The sequence below is a fragment of the Carcharhinus amblyrhynchos genome, chromosome 4 (genome assembly GCF_965287045.1).
Source record: "Carcharhinus amblyrhynchos chromosome 4, sCarAmb.v2.hapA, whole genome shotgun sequence".
In the NCBI taxonomy this organism is placed as follows: Eukaryota; Metazoa; Chordata; class Chondrichthyes; order Carcharhiniformes; family Carcharhinidae; genus Carcharhinus; species Carcharhinus amblyrhynchos.
Window position 1 is genome coordinate 91,184,494 of NC_137327.1, and position 17,439 is coordinate 91,201,932.

Below are 17,439 nucleotides of genomic sequence, written 5' to 3' on the forward strand. Positions count from 1 at the left end.
TCCTAGTTTTTTTATTATCAATTCTCATACTTACTCTCCAGGGGGTCAACATTAGCCTTATTTTCTCTTTTCCTATTTAATCTTTTGTAGACATACTTTTTTTTAGATTATTAACTAGCTTTATCTCATACTCAACTTTATTCCTGTTTTGTTTTATTTATTCTTTGCTGATTCCTAAAATCTGACCACCACTACTTTTTGCAAATTTGTAATTTTTTTTTAAATTTAGTACAATCCTTAAGTTTTTTATTTATTCATGGATGATGCATCCTTTTGAAAGATTTTGTTTTTCTTACTGGGATAAATCATTGCTGAGAGATATTAAATACCTCCTCAAAGTTTTGCCACTGCATCTCCACTGTCCTATCTTTTAATCGAGTTTCCCAGTTCACTTTAGCTGTCTGCTTTCAGACCTTTTATAATTATAGCCTTTATTCAGGTTTAAAACATTAATCATACACTCACATTTCACCCCTTCAAACTGTGTATGAAATTCTAGCATGTTACGATCGCTGTCATCTAAAGGCTCCTTTACCTTGAAATTATTGATTAGTCTTATCACCCTAGAATAGCATGCACCCTGGTTGTCTCTAGAATGTACTGCTATCAGAAATTGTCCCCATCCTTTCCCTGAACTAATTTTTCAGGTTACCTTTGCCAATTCCAGCCTCGTGTCACTGTCTGTGGAGTTTGCACACTCTCCCTGTGTCTGCGTGTGTTTCCTGTGGGTGCTCCAGTTTCCTCGCACAGTCCAAAAATGTGCAGGTTAGGTTGACTGGCTATGCTAAATTGCCCCTTAGTGTCAGGGGATTAGCAGTATAAACATGGGAGGTCAGAAAATCCCACCCAAAGACTATAATTCTGTCTTTTTACCATTTTTGCAATCAAGACTTTATCTTGCCCATTAAGTTTGTGCTTTACGTCCCTTCCTGTTGAACTCTGATTATCTAAATCGCTGCCCTTTGCTAATACCTTTTCATTACCATTTGGTTCACTACACCTCCTCTTGTATGTTCCTTCCTTCCACTACTTAGTTTAAAGTCCTCTCTACACCCTAATTAGATTATTTGCCAGAACAATTGTACCAATGCAGTTCAGGTGAAGACTGCCCCAATGCTCCTGGTCATTACTTTCTCATGTAATGGTGCCAGTGCCCAAGAATTGAAACACACCTCTCCAATACCAGTCTTTGAGCCACAGATTCATTTCTCTAATCTTATTACCCTATGCCAATTTGCTCATGGCTCAGGTAATAATCTAGAGATTATTACTCTATTTCCCTTGCCATGATCTGCTATTTCCAGTGTTTTCTGCTTTTATCGTAGGAGCTCCCTGATCCAGTTGACTACCTGGACCCAGAATCTGTAACCCAGAATCTTTAACCCAGAATCTTTATGCCCTCACTGCAACCTTTCGAAGCCATGCTAGAGCTTCATAGACTTTCATAGGCAGAAACATCAATTTTAAATAGGTACGGGCTGCCTTTAAGTGTCATCAGCAAAACCCAACTTTCCACTCCTCCAAACAGGCCCACAGCAAATAAGCAGTGCAGATAGTGCTGGCTACATGCCTGACTCATGATACTGGGCCAGCAGGACCAATATTCAGTGACCCCTGTCACTAGATAAACAGTACTCCTTCCCCTCACCGCACTATGCACCCATTTTTCAACACAATCAAATTTGCAGGGCTCACAGTATCTTTCTATCCTGAGCTCCCACTGTTCCATACTCTGGCTCTTTGCTTATTCCTCCATTATTTTTCCCTCTATGACCAGCCTTGGTCTTTCTGTATCTTTCCCTCTGGCTCTGTGCTTGTATGCCTTATTCTCTAGCTAGTAGAAGGCTACAATGTTGACAGCAGGTCGCCTGTGCACGGAGGTGTTGTACACGTGTCTGTGTTTGCAAGCTGTGGTTGGACTGGAATGATCAGAGATTACTGAGTGTTTGATCTTTTTCTGTCTGAATGATGTTTATTATTCAAACTGCCTGTGTGTGTATAGCAGCTGCATGTTAAAAATGTGGTTACTGCAATTGTTTGGATGCACACATTGTGAGTTCATGGAAACCTATAGCCTCAAGACACTAGAAAGATTTTTATGTTATGAAGAATTAAATGTGGGTATTTGAGGAGAGGGAAATGTGCTAAATAAAAACCAGACATGGAGACCTGATTAATTATGCACTGTGGATAGCTGAAGCTTTTATTCAATATTGTGCTTAATTTATAGTTTGGGGCAATGAACACATCTAAATGATGCCATCCTACTTTACACAATCCTGCATAACATAAAGATTCTGCATTTTGTAAAGAATCTATTTTCATCTATTTGTTGTTACGTCATTTTTTTAAAAAAAACCAAGTAACTGAATTTGACTTATATTATTTGAATACTATCTGGGGAGATGAGGACACTGTAGAATTCTCTGATTCACCTTCCCTGTGGAAAATAGAAGTGTTTTTTTTATTTCTTAATGTGGATTAATCTCTATTCTGTAGCAGGTGTTGCAGTGTCTTCATTTGAAAATGTATGTTTTGACATTCAAAATTGACTCTTACTCACACATGTACAGTAATGTTGAATCCAGGAACATTTGTTCATGACCTCATCAGTAGTATGTACTATGTGGCCCCTGAGATCATCCGATTGCCAAACAACCCAACACATAATCTTATGTACTGTTTCAGATATCTATCACCACCCTCGCATTCCCTGCTAGTGCAAGCTTTACCCACCCACCAAACATAAATCAGATGGATGCTTGCGATTCCTTTGCCATCATCCCGCTGATGCTATGGAAACAGCCAGAAAGCTAACACCACCTCCTTCCAAAAAGCCCACTCACTGCCGTGCTTCTCCCTGCTGCTTTCTTTTTCACATCCTCTAACATGTGATGTGATAGGTGCCCTGGCTGTGTTCCTTAGTTCAGCCTTTTACATGGCAGCATGCATCACTAGCCATGCAGCCCACAGCATAGTGCTGGAACTGGTGGCAAAATATATATTTCAACGTAAATTAAGATGCATTTTCAAATAAACCACTCCATTAAAAAGAAAGATGCGTGCCTTCTCCTTGCTGCCACCTTTCATCTGCAGCTAAATCTTTCCCAGCTTTCTAACCCGAATATTGAATGCTGGACATTATCCAAAACTGACTGAAAGTGCAACTTGCAACTTAAGTCCTTTAAAATCTACGGGGGTGATCTTGAGCCCGTGTCTGCCATCCCTGCAAGTGCCACTGGGGCCTCAAGATCCAGGAGTCGCAGTTCGCGCTCGTGAGATTGCAATCTCAGATCTTTCCTGCCTCTCGCTGATGATGGGCGTGAACCTGCTTTGCATGCATTTGAATATAATTAAATGTTATTGATCATCCCCACCATATATTGGTACGTCGGTATGACTTACAACAGGTTTACACAGATGTGAACCTATCATGGAGTGTCTCCCCGAGATGTAAAAGTAAGTATAGCCCCCGAGGGTGAGGAGCATGGTCAGACAGTGCGCTGGCACTGCCCCCTGACAGGTTGCCCCAGCCAGGTTGGCACCATGCACGTGGCAACTTGGCAGTGCCAGCCTGTGCCAAGGGGCGGGGCCCAGTGGGAGCCTCATGGGGTAGGGAGTAGTTCGTTTACATATGGGGATGGTTGGAGGAGCCAAAGATGCCAGCAGTGGCTTTTGGGTGATGGGATAAGGAGGTGGGTGCTGGCTCAGGTTGTAGGGGTGGAAGGGACTAATGATCGGTGGGTAGGGATGGGGGAAGCACTTGAGACGTCTGTGGTGGGCTGTGGGTGTGAGTTATACTGGTTATGATCAGAACACCCTTTAAAGTTGGTGCCTGATATCTGTGCAGCTAGTTTTGCCAGCATGTTTAGGCCCCACACCCCCTTGATATTTTGGCAGAGTGTCGGAAGATCTGGAAATAAAACCAACCTATTTCTCTGGAGAGGAATACACGAGTTTTCTTGCTGGAAACAACACACTGTCATTTTTTAAAGTAAGGTTTAGTCCAATATTTCAATCTGATTGTGGCGGGAAAGATCATTTGTTAAAGTAGTATTTTTAATCCTGCATCTGCTTTGGCTGTATCAATATCACAGACTAGGTCCGTATTTCACCAGTTAATGCTAGCTAAACCAAGCATGACCTGCTGACATGGTAATCATGATAACGAAATACTTTTTAAAATAGCATTTATTTGGATTAATTCCTCTTATTGCAATCTGACATCTCCTGTTTATTTATCTATTTTTATTGCTAAACATTATTAAAAGCCAGAACAGCAACAACATTGGACAATACATACATAGAAATCGCACACTGCTTCGAACAAGTCTTCTAAAAGTCACTATGTTTAGAACATTAACAACAAAATCAGGCAAATCATTCCAAGTATTAACTCTATGTAGAAAAAGTTGTGAATATCAAGACATGAACTAATTTCGGTAGTTTATACTGATGACCTTGCAAACTATCGTAATTGCAAGTAAATATCTTTTAGGGCTTAGAGGTAGTATGGCCATGTATCAATTTATAAACATCAATTAAATCAAAAACCACTCTTCTCTAAAGATTGTAATCCAAGAACCCTTAAATGCTTCTCATAAGGTATTCCCCTTGTGCTTTCCACTTTCCTGGTAACACGTCTTTGCACTCTCTCTACAAGCTGCATATCTCTCTGAAAATGTGGATTCCAAACAGTGGATGTACATTCCAGATGTGAGTGCGTCAGCTGCTTATAGAGTTTAAGATAAACGCTGGCATCCCAACTCAAGAAGGAAGCATTTAGCTGTCATAAAACATTTTCTGCCTGCTGTACTGCCTGAGCCACATGATGCATAAACTTCAGATTACTTATAACAGTCACACCCAAATCCTTTTTGTGAATGTGCTGAAGGCCAGCCATCGTTATGGTATTGTGAATTTGGATTATTGTGGTCGAAATGGAGAATTGAACACTTTACCATATTAAAGGTAAATTGCCACTCCTTGGAACACTGCACCTTCATAGAGAGTTCACTCTGGAGAAGTATGCTCGAGAGCCTTGGATTATTTTCCTTAACTTCAAATAAATTGCTGCTGCTGTGACCAAACTCTGAGCATGAATATTCTCCTGGAGGCTGGCTGATGGTCTGATCATTGCAAAAGCAACAATATTCATGACAAGGATAGCGACTCTGCCATGGAGGTCATTACTTAAGTAATTTCCTCTAACGTGTCCTGTAGAAACCTGAATAATGCTAAAAGAACGTTCAGCTACATTTTCAATAATACTTTTTCCCCAAGTTGCTGACTGCAAAATCTCTTCACAAAATTTGCAGCCACCCTCAACCAGGAACACTATCCTATAGCTCACCAGCTTTCCCAACTGGTGATTGGACATCTCTCAGCACTTCTTTTAGTATAGAGTAAGAGCTGGACATTTTTCTATACTGTCCTCTCTGTTGGCAATGTAATTAAAATTATTATGGTTGTGTTTAGCAGAGCATATATATCTTTACTTAATGCAGTACACAACAGAAAGGTGGCAATGAGACTAAGATGGAATTTTATTTACATTTCAGTTGAGAAACTAAGGACCAAAGCTCATTTTGACACATTTTTTGGAACTCCTAAAGTTGATCTACAAGAAGTTTGAGTGTTTAAAAGATTGCTGCAGGTGCACTTGTTGTGTTCATATACAGTTTAGTGGGTCACTACCGTATCCAATTAAATGGCATGTTTGGGGACAATGGGTGGTTTCAAATCTAACAAAGAGGACCAAACAAAGGTTTCACATTTGACTGAAAGTGCATGAAATGGGTGATGAGGATAAAGTAAATGTTTTCCTCAGCATGCCGAGACCAGATGCATTCAATGTTGCATCTAATCAGTGATGTTGAAAGACTCCAGTATTATGGAATGTGCTGATATCAATCAGATTCTGGGCCCCTACTAGGGCACTAAGCATTAGTGTTGCATTTCATCAAAAGAAATACTTGCCAATTGAGACTGTAGCAAATTACATTCTTGAGTTGAAGAAACCCTGTCAGTACTGTGAGTATGGCATCAACTTAAAAATCAACCTTAGAGCCACTTTTGTAGAAGACCTAAAGAATAATAAAATCCAGGCTAAGCTTTTGAGTAAAGGCCATAAGCTGACATGGATGGCTTTTGAGATGAGGCCATGGAAATGCCAGAAAGAACTAAAGTTGCAAAATTGCAAGGGAGTTTTTTTTTCCTGAACTAACACAGGAGGTCCACTGGATTTCAGTACAATCCAGGCCATGACAGCCAAGTTCACAGCCTCCATTAAAAATGTAGATATTACCATTGTCATAGAATCGATCCAACAAGCACCTAAATGTAATATCTCCAAATTTTCAATGTGATATCTCCAAATTTGCATATGACACAAAGCTGGGTGAGAGTGTGAACTATGAGGAAGATTCAGGGATGCTTCAGTGTAATTTGGACAATGTGAGTGAGTGGACAAATGCATGGCAGATGTAGTATAATGTGTTTAAATGTGAATTCATCCATTTTGGTAGCCAAAATAGGAAGGGAGATTATTATCTGAATGGCTATAGATTGAGAGAGCAATGAGATCTGCGTGTCTTTGTACACCATATGCTGAAAGTAAGTATGTAGGTGCAGCAGACAGTGAAGAAGACAAATGAAGCCTTCATAGCAAGATAATTTGAGTACAGGAGCAGTGATGTATTGCTACGGTTATACAGGGCCTTGGTGAGGCCTCACTTAGAATACTGTGTGCAGTATTGGGCTCCTTATCTGAGGAAGGATGTTCTTGCTATGAAGATAGCGCAGTGAAGATTTGCCAAACTGATTTCTGGGATGGTGGGACTGAAATACAAGGAGAGATTGAGTCCGTTAGGATTATATTCACTGGAGTTTAGAAGAATGAGAGGGAGAAATCTAATAACCTATAAAATTCTAACAGAATTAGACAGGGTAGATGCGACAAGGATGTTCCCAATAGGGGAGTCCAGAACCAGTGGTCACACACTAATAAAATGGGGTCGACCATTTAGCATTAAGACGAGGACAAATTTCTTCAGCCAGGGAGCAGTGAGCCTGTGGAAATCTCTACCACAGAAAGTTGGTTGAGGCCAAGATATTGGGTTTTCAAGAAGAAGTTAGATATAATTATTGGGGTTAAAAGAATCAAAGGATTTGGGAAGAAGTGGGCAGGTTACTGAGTTGGATAATCAGCTATGATTGTAATGAATGGTGGAGCAGGCTTGAAGGGCTGAATGCCCTACTCCTGCTCCAATTTTCTATGCTTCTATGAAAATGCCCCATTTCCAGTCCAAGTGTTATGCCTGTGGAAAGTCAGTCATATTCAGATGACATGCAAGGCTACAGGAAAGAAAAAAGGTTCATATCTCAGTCACACACACTAGTTCAACGTCATGGTAGATCTGAAGCTAATTCAGGAAGTACAGTTAAACTGGGTTGAGGTACTTAAAATAGAGGTCAATAAGACTATGTCTGACATTGAAAAAGTGCTTAGTGAGCACAAAATGGGATTTGAATATGGAGGACCAAATGATAAAATTAGACATCACAAGACTGAAGACAAGATAAAGGACAATGTAAAGACAACATTTTGCAAGACTATGCCAGTGCCTTACTCTTAATTAGAAGCAGCAAGTAATTGATTAGTAATTGATTAGAAAGGACCGAGATAATTAACAAGGTGAAGAGCAATGAACTACCATTGTGGTAGTTCAAAAAGCAAATGGGTTTATTCCAATCTGTGGAGATTATTAGCAAATGATAAATAAGGGGGACAATTCACCCATCCTGCTGCGCTAATCTTTTCACGGGATTCCTGTGAGCATTCGCACCATGCATGCATCTCCCAGACCCGAATTTCCAGCGGCATCTGCATGGCACCGGAAATTGGCTGGGAGGCAGGGCTGGCATTTAAATAGTAATTTACATACTATTTAAATGCTATTAGCAGTCCCAGGACTGAATCCTCTGGGCCCGCTAGCATCTCTCACACCACCAAGGTGTTTCACCCCAGCAGGGATTACTAAAGCTCCCCACTTTTGGGGAACTAGCGGGATGGCCCCGCTAGAGTGAAGGGCCGCAATCAGGGCCCCCCAGTGGGTCACCCCATGAGGGTGGTGTCCACAACACATCAGCATCCTGGCGATGCCAGCCTATGCCCTCAGGAACTGCCCAAGAGACACCTTGGCACTGCCCACAGGCATGGAGAAATGCCAAGGGGAGCAGGAATTGTTGAGGTGGAGCATCCTACTACCATTCTGCATTGGGATCCAGTCGGGGACACAGGGAGGCCAGTGATTGGGGCAGCTGGGGAGGTTTGCGGGGAGGGAGGGGTCTGCCTGCAGGGGAGTGTGGGGATTGTCACTGCTAGGAGGTGGGGCTGGAGATCAAGTGGGCCAGGACGGAGGTTCAGAGCTGACCCATGAATGGATTGGGGGGGTTGGGGGGGGCGGGGCGGGGGGGGGGGGCGGCAGCAGTGCGGAGGTCTCAGGCTGACCCATGATCGAGCTGGGCCAGGAAATGAGAGACTGACACTTCAGGGCCATATGCACAAAGGCCCGTTGATTTCAGCATCTCCAGCGTGAAGTGAATAGGCCCTATCCCCTGAAATCTAAAGATGTTGACGCTTGTGGCCTCTGCACTGCACAAAGTGTGGGAGATCGTCTCTAAACACCCACTGAAAAAACAGCGTGAATTACTCCAGTTTTCCCACAAATTTGACACTTAGCATATTTTTGGGAAAATTGTTGCCGAGGTGTTTGAAAGTGGTACTTACGTACTGCCAACCAGTGAAGATTTATTTTCCAGTTTAGCCAATGGAAAAGCATTTGGCAGATACATCGCTCCATAGTTGCAATTAGAATTAACTGACAAGAGCAAGAAATTTCTTATTCTTCATGCACCCAGAGGGCTATACTAGTATAAAAGGTTATCATTTGAGGTGTCTACCCACAATCTTCCAGGGCATCATGGATCAGCTATTAAGTGGGATGAAAGGAGTGTGCTGATATTCTAATTAGCAGTAAAATAGAGTATATTGTGCAGTTGAACAAAGTCCGAGATCAACTTCAAGAGTATGACATCAAAACTAAAAAACATAGGTGTTCCTTTGTGCTCTTGGGTGTCATACACCTGGTTTAGTAAATAGATGATGAAGGTATCCAGCCAAAACAGAAGAACGTCGAGGGGATCAGAAAATAATGAAGTACTTGGAACATTCATCGGAATTATTGAGTTTTATTCTAAGTTTCTCCTACCTTAACTAACACATTTGCACCACTGTATTAACTGTTCAAAAGATGGAATAGTTTTGGAATGGTTTGTGGAGTGCCAGAAAGCATTTAAATAAGTGAAGAAAACAATCTTTTGACACTTAATGATCCCAAAAACCAATTGGTTTTAACCCACGAACCTCATCACAAGTGTTAGATGTGGTATGTAATGGAGGATAGTGTGAAGAAACTTGTGGCACGTGCTTCAATACTTTAACAAGGTCAGAGCAAAATTGCTCACAAGTTGAGAAAGGTGTTAGCCATCATGTGGTTTTATCAAGTTCCACATTACCGAAAGGGTAAGAAGTTTAATTTATTATCCGATGATCAAGCCCTTGAAATCATATCTGGTTCAAAGAAGAGAGTAACATCCCTAGCGGCAGCATAGTTTCAGAGTTGGGTATTGAGTTTGATGGCCCATTAGTGTGATATTAAATATTTTAAGTCAGCAGATCATGCAAATGGAGATATTTTTTCAAAATTTCCCATGACGACTGATTTATTTTTTTGCCACTGAGTTACGTACACAAATGATATGCCAGTGTCTGTCAGAGAAATTAGTGAAGAAATTCACAAGGATGTGATTCAATTATGTCTTGAGTGGCTGGCTAAAGAGTGTGATGATGAGAAAACATAGCAGCATTTCACACCTAGAAATCAAGATCAAGGTAATCATCTTTGGTGTTTGATCAATATTGTGCTAAGTATTGGAGACAGATTGTCAAGGAATTTCGCCAGGAGCACACACAGATAGTCTGTATGAAATCAGGAGCCGGAAGCTATTTTCGGTATCTGAAGGCAAATAGAAGTATTGAAGATTTGGTGAAGATTGGTTGGGTGCATTGACCCAAACAAGCACTGGAGTGTGATGACTAGGGGAATTTCACAGTAACTTCACTGCGGTGTTAATGAAAGCCTTACTTGTGACTAATAAATAAACTTTACTTTTAGTTTAAAAAATGTTGTGGAGAATGTCTCAGAAGAATTATCCACCCAGAATTTCTTTAATTCCATCATCAAATACAAAACCATGGGAACAACTTACATATTGATTTCTTTGAAGTGAAAGAAACAGAGTATCCTACTTCAGTCAATAGCAATTGCAATTAATAAATGTTGACTTTATGCACAATACCACAAGTGCCAAAATTATTGTGGTTTTGAAAGGCTTGTTTGCATGTTATGGATTGTCAGAGGTGTTGGTATCAGATAGTGACCTACAGTTTATATCAGAAGAGTTTGAAATATTCTTGAGTAAGAGTTGAGTCAAATGTATACTACACAAACCACCATAACACCCAGCATTGACTGGTGCTGCAGAAAGAAGTGAAGAGGTGTTTGCAGAAGTGTTTGCCAGGTGACAAGCTCGGCAGTAATTCCCATACTTCTTTTTGACACAGGCTAGACAATTTTCTATTCCCCTTCAGAATAACCCCACAGACTACAATAGATTGCTCGCCATACAATTTGGAGTTTATTTTGGTGTTATGATTAAGCCTGATGTCAATGACGAAGTAAGAAACCAAGACAGTGATTCATGAAACACCAGCCATGAAATAGGGAGTTGCATGCTGTCGGAAGATCACGATGAAAAAAACACTAAGGTCACAAGGAGAAGTATGTGATTGAAGTTGGAAAGAGACTAGATGCATTCACATATCCAGTGAAGATTGGAGAGAAACTCCATCAGTGTCATGAAGATCATTTGCTTGAAAGAGGAAATCTGATGAAAAGAAGAGTATGATTGCCTTCATACTGTACAATTTCCTCCTGCAGTCCAAAGTGAAGTTCACAAAGAAACTGAAAATTTGATAGCTTCATTAAGTCCACTAGTAGAGCACAGTGAGTCAGGGCCTTTGATTATGTCTAATCAATAAATAGCACAGTCCCAATCATTAAGTGGAATTGGTAGTCAAAGTTTATAGTTGGCACAGTCAGCAATATTGAGAGAGCAGCGTGAAACAAATGGAAATGGAAGATGATACCCAAACACAAAGAGAAATAAGTCAGATAAGTTAATTGAAATAATGTTGGAAGGAAGAAGAAATGGTTGTTCTGTTGATTATTTGCTGTCAAATGATGATATTTTGTTTATCATACACAAGTGTTAAGGAAAAGCATTTTTTACATGTAAATTACTGTAGTAATATCAGTCATTTGTGTTTATAAAAACAAATTTACTGGCAAACCTATTGAATTTTAGATGTGATGATTCCATAGAAACCAATAACTTAAAGAAAAGAAATTCAGTCTTCTAGTTGATAGCGAACAGGATTACTTGACAAGACTTCAATGTTTTAAGACTATCACTCCAATAAACTGACAAAATCACATTGACTAAACTGTATTTTTAAGCAATTTCTACCTTAAACTACAGAACAGAACTTTCCTCTTTTACTTTTAACATAACTGGAAAATCAATTTCATAGATATAGTTTACAATGGAGTTGTCAAACATGGGCTGCGGGTTGGATTGTGACACCTGAAGCTATTCATATGGCCCCCAGGGCCATTGTTCGAAATGCTACTCAGGCAGGTAAATGAAGTTGAAGAATTTGCAAGATGTTATTCCTGTAATCACAGGCCATCGATCACCCATATTTACTGCTGACAACCTCACCAAGAGAGCGAGTGTGAATGAGTGAGAGTATGTGTATAAGAGTGAGAGAGCATGTGTGAGTGAGCATGAATGTATATGCTTATGAGACAGTGAATGTGTGCTGAAGAGTGTGAGTGTGTATGTGTGGGAGAGTTGTGTGTGAGAGAGAGTGAATGTATGTGAGAAAAAGGGCTAAATCTTATGGCCCCCATCATGGAGAAGTGGGATTGGAAAATGCAGTGAGCCATTCACAACTCCATTGACTTCAGTGGGAGCAGAGAATCCCACTAGTGGAAGATTTCTTCCAGAGAGTGAATGTGTATGTCAAAAAGTGAGTGAGTGTGTGAGGGAGAATGTGAGAGTGTGTGTGAGAGAGAGAGAGACAGAGGTGGAATTTCCTGCACAGTCCCCACGTGTTTCACAGTGATGGGGGTGGCCTGCCATTGGCCAGCTGTGGGACCTTCTGACCAATGAGGTTTCCCATTGAATGCCTCTCTCACTGCCAGGAAACCCACAGTAGGGGTGTGGCATTACCAGACCAAAACATTCCACCGGCATAAACAGCCAGAAAATTTGCGTGTGTCTCTAGTGTGTGTGTGTGTGTGTGTGTGTACACAAGTGTATATGTGTGAGGAAGTGAGGAGGTATCCAGGTTGTAGTGCTGAAGAACTATTCTTAGACCGCAATTTTATTCTACCTTGAAAGGGAATGGACAGTTAAAAGCGTAATTTTTATAACATGGCATCCGCAACATTTTCTTGGGACTTTGGAGTCTGAGGGCAGGGTTCTCCAATCTCCAATCTCCTCCATTCTCACTCTGCTGTCAGTGAGAATGGGGAATTTGATGCTCAGCCAAAACTCCACTCATTGCACTGAAACTGGAAGCAGCGAGAACGGTCGGAGATTTTCAGTGTACAGTCCAAGCATTGTAAACATAGTTGCTGCTGCATTTGTCTCCACGGGTGGAATTTTCCTGTCCCACCTGCCACAGGAATCAAAGCAGGCAGGGGTGGACCGTGCAAAGGTCCGTTGACCTCGGGTGGGAATTTCTGGCTTTGGGTCGAGCACAGCCAGAAAATCCTGCCCCATGTCTCAACACCTTGCAAGCTCCTCCTGGCAAAACAATCTGGGATTTTCTTTAAATTTTAACATCCCTCTCTCTCAAACAAGCTTTTTTCAATCAAACTTCCAAAGTGGCTACGTGACTCTCTTCTTTTTACCTTAAATTAGAGAAAGTCCCAGAACATAACAAGAGATATTGGGCCTGATTTTACCATCGTATTGCACCCGTTTACAGGCACAAAAGTTTGGTAAAGTCAGGCATGAGGCAAGTAGCATGATCCACGCCTGCCTCCGCCTGCGCTGGTTCCCCCTTTACCAAGGCCCAAAAATGGGCCCGATCGGGACCATACCTGAAATGGGCGCGACCATCATTTAAAGGCATTTGCATGCATTTAAATTAACTTAATGGGTTGCATGCCCAACTTTACTGGCATTTCCCTCTTTGCCACTGTGTTTGCCCATCCAGAATTGACGCAGAACAGACATGCTCCATATAAGTTCAATTAAGGCGCTCCATTGAGGGTTAGTGAGGAGATAAGTGCTGAGCATCCAACGGCTCTCTGCTTGAGATTGGTGGTGGAGGGTTGGGGAAAGTGAGTCCACTGCCACTCTGCTTGTGATCAGTTGGGGGGGAAGGGGGATCAGCTGCCACTGTGCCTGAGATCAGTGGGGGGAAAGGGGGGAGAAGCCCACAATCGGTGTTGGTGTTGAGTGGTGTGGGGAGACAAGGGGATCAGTAATGTTGGGAGGTTGGGGCAATGTCACTGGGGACCAGGGGGAGGCTTAATCCGGCCCCAGAGTGATGTGGCAGGGGAGCAGCATTCTATCATCTATTTTTCTGAGCTTGTGCAGCGCGATTCAGAATCACTGATATTTTTGCAGGCAGTGTGCATATGGGGTGCTTGAGAATGAGGGTAAAAGTCAGATCTGAAACATTCCCGGTTTCAAGTCCGTCCAGCGCTTAGAATCAAAGTGGTAAAATAGGGCTCATTGTTGAAAATGATTTAGTAGTATATTCTAGCAAATTATGTACATGTACGATTTTACATTTTAATACAGTTGCATTTGAAGTACAGAGTGAGTGCAATAGAGTAAGAGTTGATAATTGTGCTGCACTGTTGCTCTCAGTCTTGGGGAAGTATAATTAAGGTGATCTACGTGGTCACCTACAGTTGAACATGTGTGAATCTTTTCTCGGTGCAATACCCATACCTCTCCCTTCCCCTTCCCCATTCTCTATTTCTGCCTCTTGCCCTTTCCAATTCCTGTCCACATGATTACCAGTATCATTATATTTTGTTTGTGGCAACATATAATCTCCCTCACGGTACCCATGTACCAAAAACGCTTCCCCAGTGCCCCCAAACTTGCTGTAACCTTCCTAGCGATATCAGAACAAAAATGCACCCCCAGAATATCTATGAGCCTAGTATCCCTCTTCCCATTTGTCACATATCCCTCTCTGGCTCCATCTACAACTCAGAACTGTCCTCAGTGCTATCATATGCTGACCTCAACTCCCATTCCTACTGTAGACTGCTAGCCCATTCAGAGTGCTCTGAAACACTATAACCCCATAATATTCCCATATGGCACATTCTGTCTGCTCCAGGGTTGTTATGCCACCCCAGTTCTCCCACATACAATAACCACGATTGACAAACACAAGGACCACCCTCCCAACAGTATCAACGTCCTCTATATCTTGCTACATTGCTGAAATGCACTGGAAAAATTAATAAATTGACACCTTCAATTGCAATAAATCAGGAGCTCTGATATGTTTTCTGTTAGTTGCAGGAAAATGATAACTATAGAATTGTCTTTAGTGTCTTCAGCTTTTTTTTTAAGTCCTCATTCTGTGACAAAAGCCTGGATGTGCTTTTACATGAGTCGAGAAAATAGGATTGCGCCCGATTTCTTGGCTCTCGTGATCTTACCAACACTGAATTTCAGGTGCAGTCAGTGTCTCATCCATTTCCAGTGAGAGGCCGAATAATTTATTTAAATTTATTTAAATGTTTATTAACATGGCATTAGCAAGTTGGGAACACAATCGTCCAGGTCACTTGCCTTTTTGGCCTTGCTGGGAGAGATTCTCTCTGAGGAAAACACAACACCTACCCCGCCCCCCACACAAACAGGGAACAGTTATGTTGACCTCACTGGGAGAACCAAAGGCCATTGAGGTCCCCTGGGGAAGCCAAGAACAAAGAGGGCTGCCTTGGGCAGTGCCAGCCTGACCAGAGCCAGTTCCCTGGCACTGTGGGCACCTGTCAAAGGAGCAGCGCTCCGAAAGCTAGTGGCGTTTCCTACCAAATAAACCTGTTGGACTTTAACCTGGTGTTGTGAGACTTCTTATTGTGTTTACCCCAATCTGATGCCAGCATCTCCACATCATGACTGTGGGCAGTGCCAGGGACTTGGCATGAAGTGACAGGGCCTATGGGGGTGAGGACCTGAAAGGGGTGGGTCTATGGCAGCAGGACCTGAAGGAGGTGGGACGAGGCCAGTGGGGGGGGAGGGGTAGGCCTGCTGCCACTCTACATTAGTGATTAGTGGGAGGATGGGGGCAGGGTGGCATGATTGGTTTGGGCGGCAGGAGGTTTGCGGGGCGATATTTTCAGGTGGTGTGGGATTCGTGATTGGCCGGCCCCTGTGATTTTTGGGGGAGGGGGCTAGTTTAAGACTGGCTGCGACAGCAGAAGTCATACAGCTCTCTCCCTCTCTCTGTCTGTTAGGCCTCAGCTGTTGCAATTGCGCACATGCAGCCACAAATGTCTGCACAAGTGCAATAACTCCCTCAACTGCTAGAGCAAGATGGCTGGCAAATTAAGCCCCATCCACTGCCTCTAGTAGCTAGAAATAGTCCAGTCCATTTTTTTATGCATTAAGTGCAAAAGATTGGGGGTGAAGACTCGCCTAAAAAACAGACCTGCAACTCTCTCATTTCATGCTAGCTGGGCACTTAGAACTTTTCTCATAAAATTCCGCCCCCTGTCTTGGACTTGATAAGTAGAACATTCAATTTCAGCAGGGATGTTAAACAAATGATATCAGAACAGCCGCTCCTCATTACGTACCTCACCCAAGTATGTTGAGAACAGACGGACAATTCAGTATTGCCTATTTTATGTCCATGCAGAGGTTGAAAGTTCTAGTAAATGTTCTTGCCTTGAGCTGTGACTCTTTGAGCTGAATTAGAAATTATGCAGTCTGACCATGTGCAATATCTTAGTTTCCTAACATGCATTAGCAGCATTCAACCAGCTATGCAGTTGAATTTTTTAATTAAGTATCTCGCACTTCTGGCTTCATGGCCAATCTTGAAGAAGGTACAACAAGGACAAGTTTCTGAAATTTTGCTAAAGTACCAATTACATTGAGAGCTTTTTTGAAAGAATGAAGTGATGTTGTGTGTGTCAGTGTAAGAAGTAAAATTACAATGTTCTGATTTTATACCTGCTGCAGCTTTTGCTTTGTGCTCTGTCCATTTCAAAAATTTACATTGACCGAAGAAGAAATGGGGTCAGAGAAGGGTGAAACAGAGAATCACGCTGTCTTTTTAAAAAATTATACTTTAAGAAATACTTGAATTTGAAGCTAACTGATTAACTCACCTGTGTTACTGACAGTTAGAAAATGTCAATGCTGATTGCTGACAACTGTGATGCAGAGAACTTCACCTTAACCACCAAAAATCGGTGAATTGGTCGAATGAGAAATTTAAATTTTGATGATTTCAAAATTGTTGATTTTGGTTTTAGCCGAAGTGGGTCGAGGGATGGGTGAGTCAGTGCGTCTCTGAAGAAATCTTCGTACTCCTGCTCTACAAGCTTTTTGTTTTCATTTAATGTCGACCAGCAAACAAAAGTAGGCATAAAAGAATGGATCCTTAAGGTAAGTGCCTTTGCAGCACTGCTTCTGGGCCAGGAGAAGCAGAAATGCTTCCTCCACCTCCTCCATCCCTCCCCTGCCCCTCACAACCCAACCCACTCTCTGCCAGCCCAAAAAGCTTCTCTGCTTCACTCCAGCGTAAATATAGGAGTCAGAGGTTCCAAATTCGAACACTTATGAGAAATAAGATGCACTGTGACAAGGATACAAAGAGAGAAGTAATTTCTTTCTCCATTCTAATTTGATTACCTGTTTTGAGGAAAAGAGAGGAAGAGAGATTAGGAGAGAGAGAAAAGGATGAACACTAGCCGAGGACAAAGCATCCTCTGCCCTATCACCATTTACATAAAAATACATAGAAACCCTGCAATGCAGAAGGAGGCCATTTGGCCCATCAGTCTGCACCAACAACAATTCTACCTAGGCCCTCTCCCTGTAACCCTGCATATTTACCCCGCTAATCCATCTAACCTACACATCCCAGAACTCCAAGGGGCAAGTTAGCGTGGCCAATGCACCTAACCCACACACCTTTGGACTGTGGGAGAAAATCGGAGCACCCAGAGGATACCCACACAGACACAGGGAGAATAT

The 17,439-nt window shown here is 42.1% G+C and overlaps 1 protein-coding gene across 3 annotated transcripts in view; it reads left to right on the forward strand.

Moving 5' to 3' along the window:
* dlg3 (discs, large homolog 3 (Drosophila)) overlaps positions 1 to 17,439 on the forward strand; it is a 496,785-nt gene that overhangs the window by 215,798 nt on the left and 263,548 nt on the right. The window lies entirely within an intron of this gene.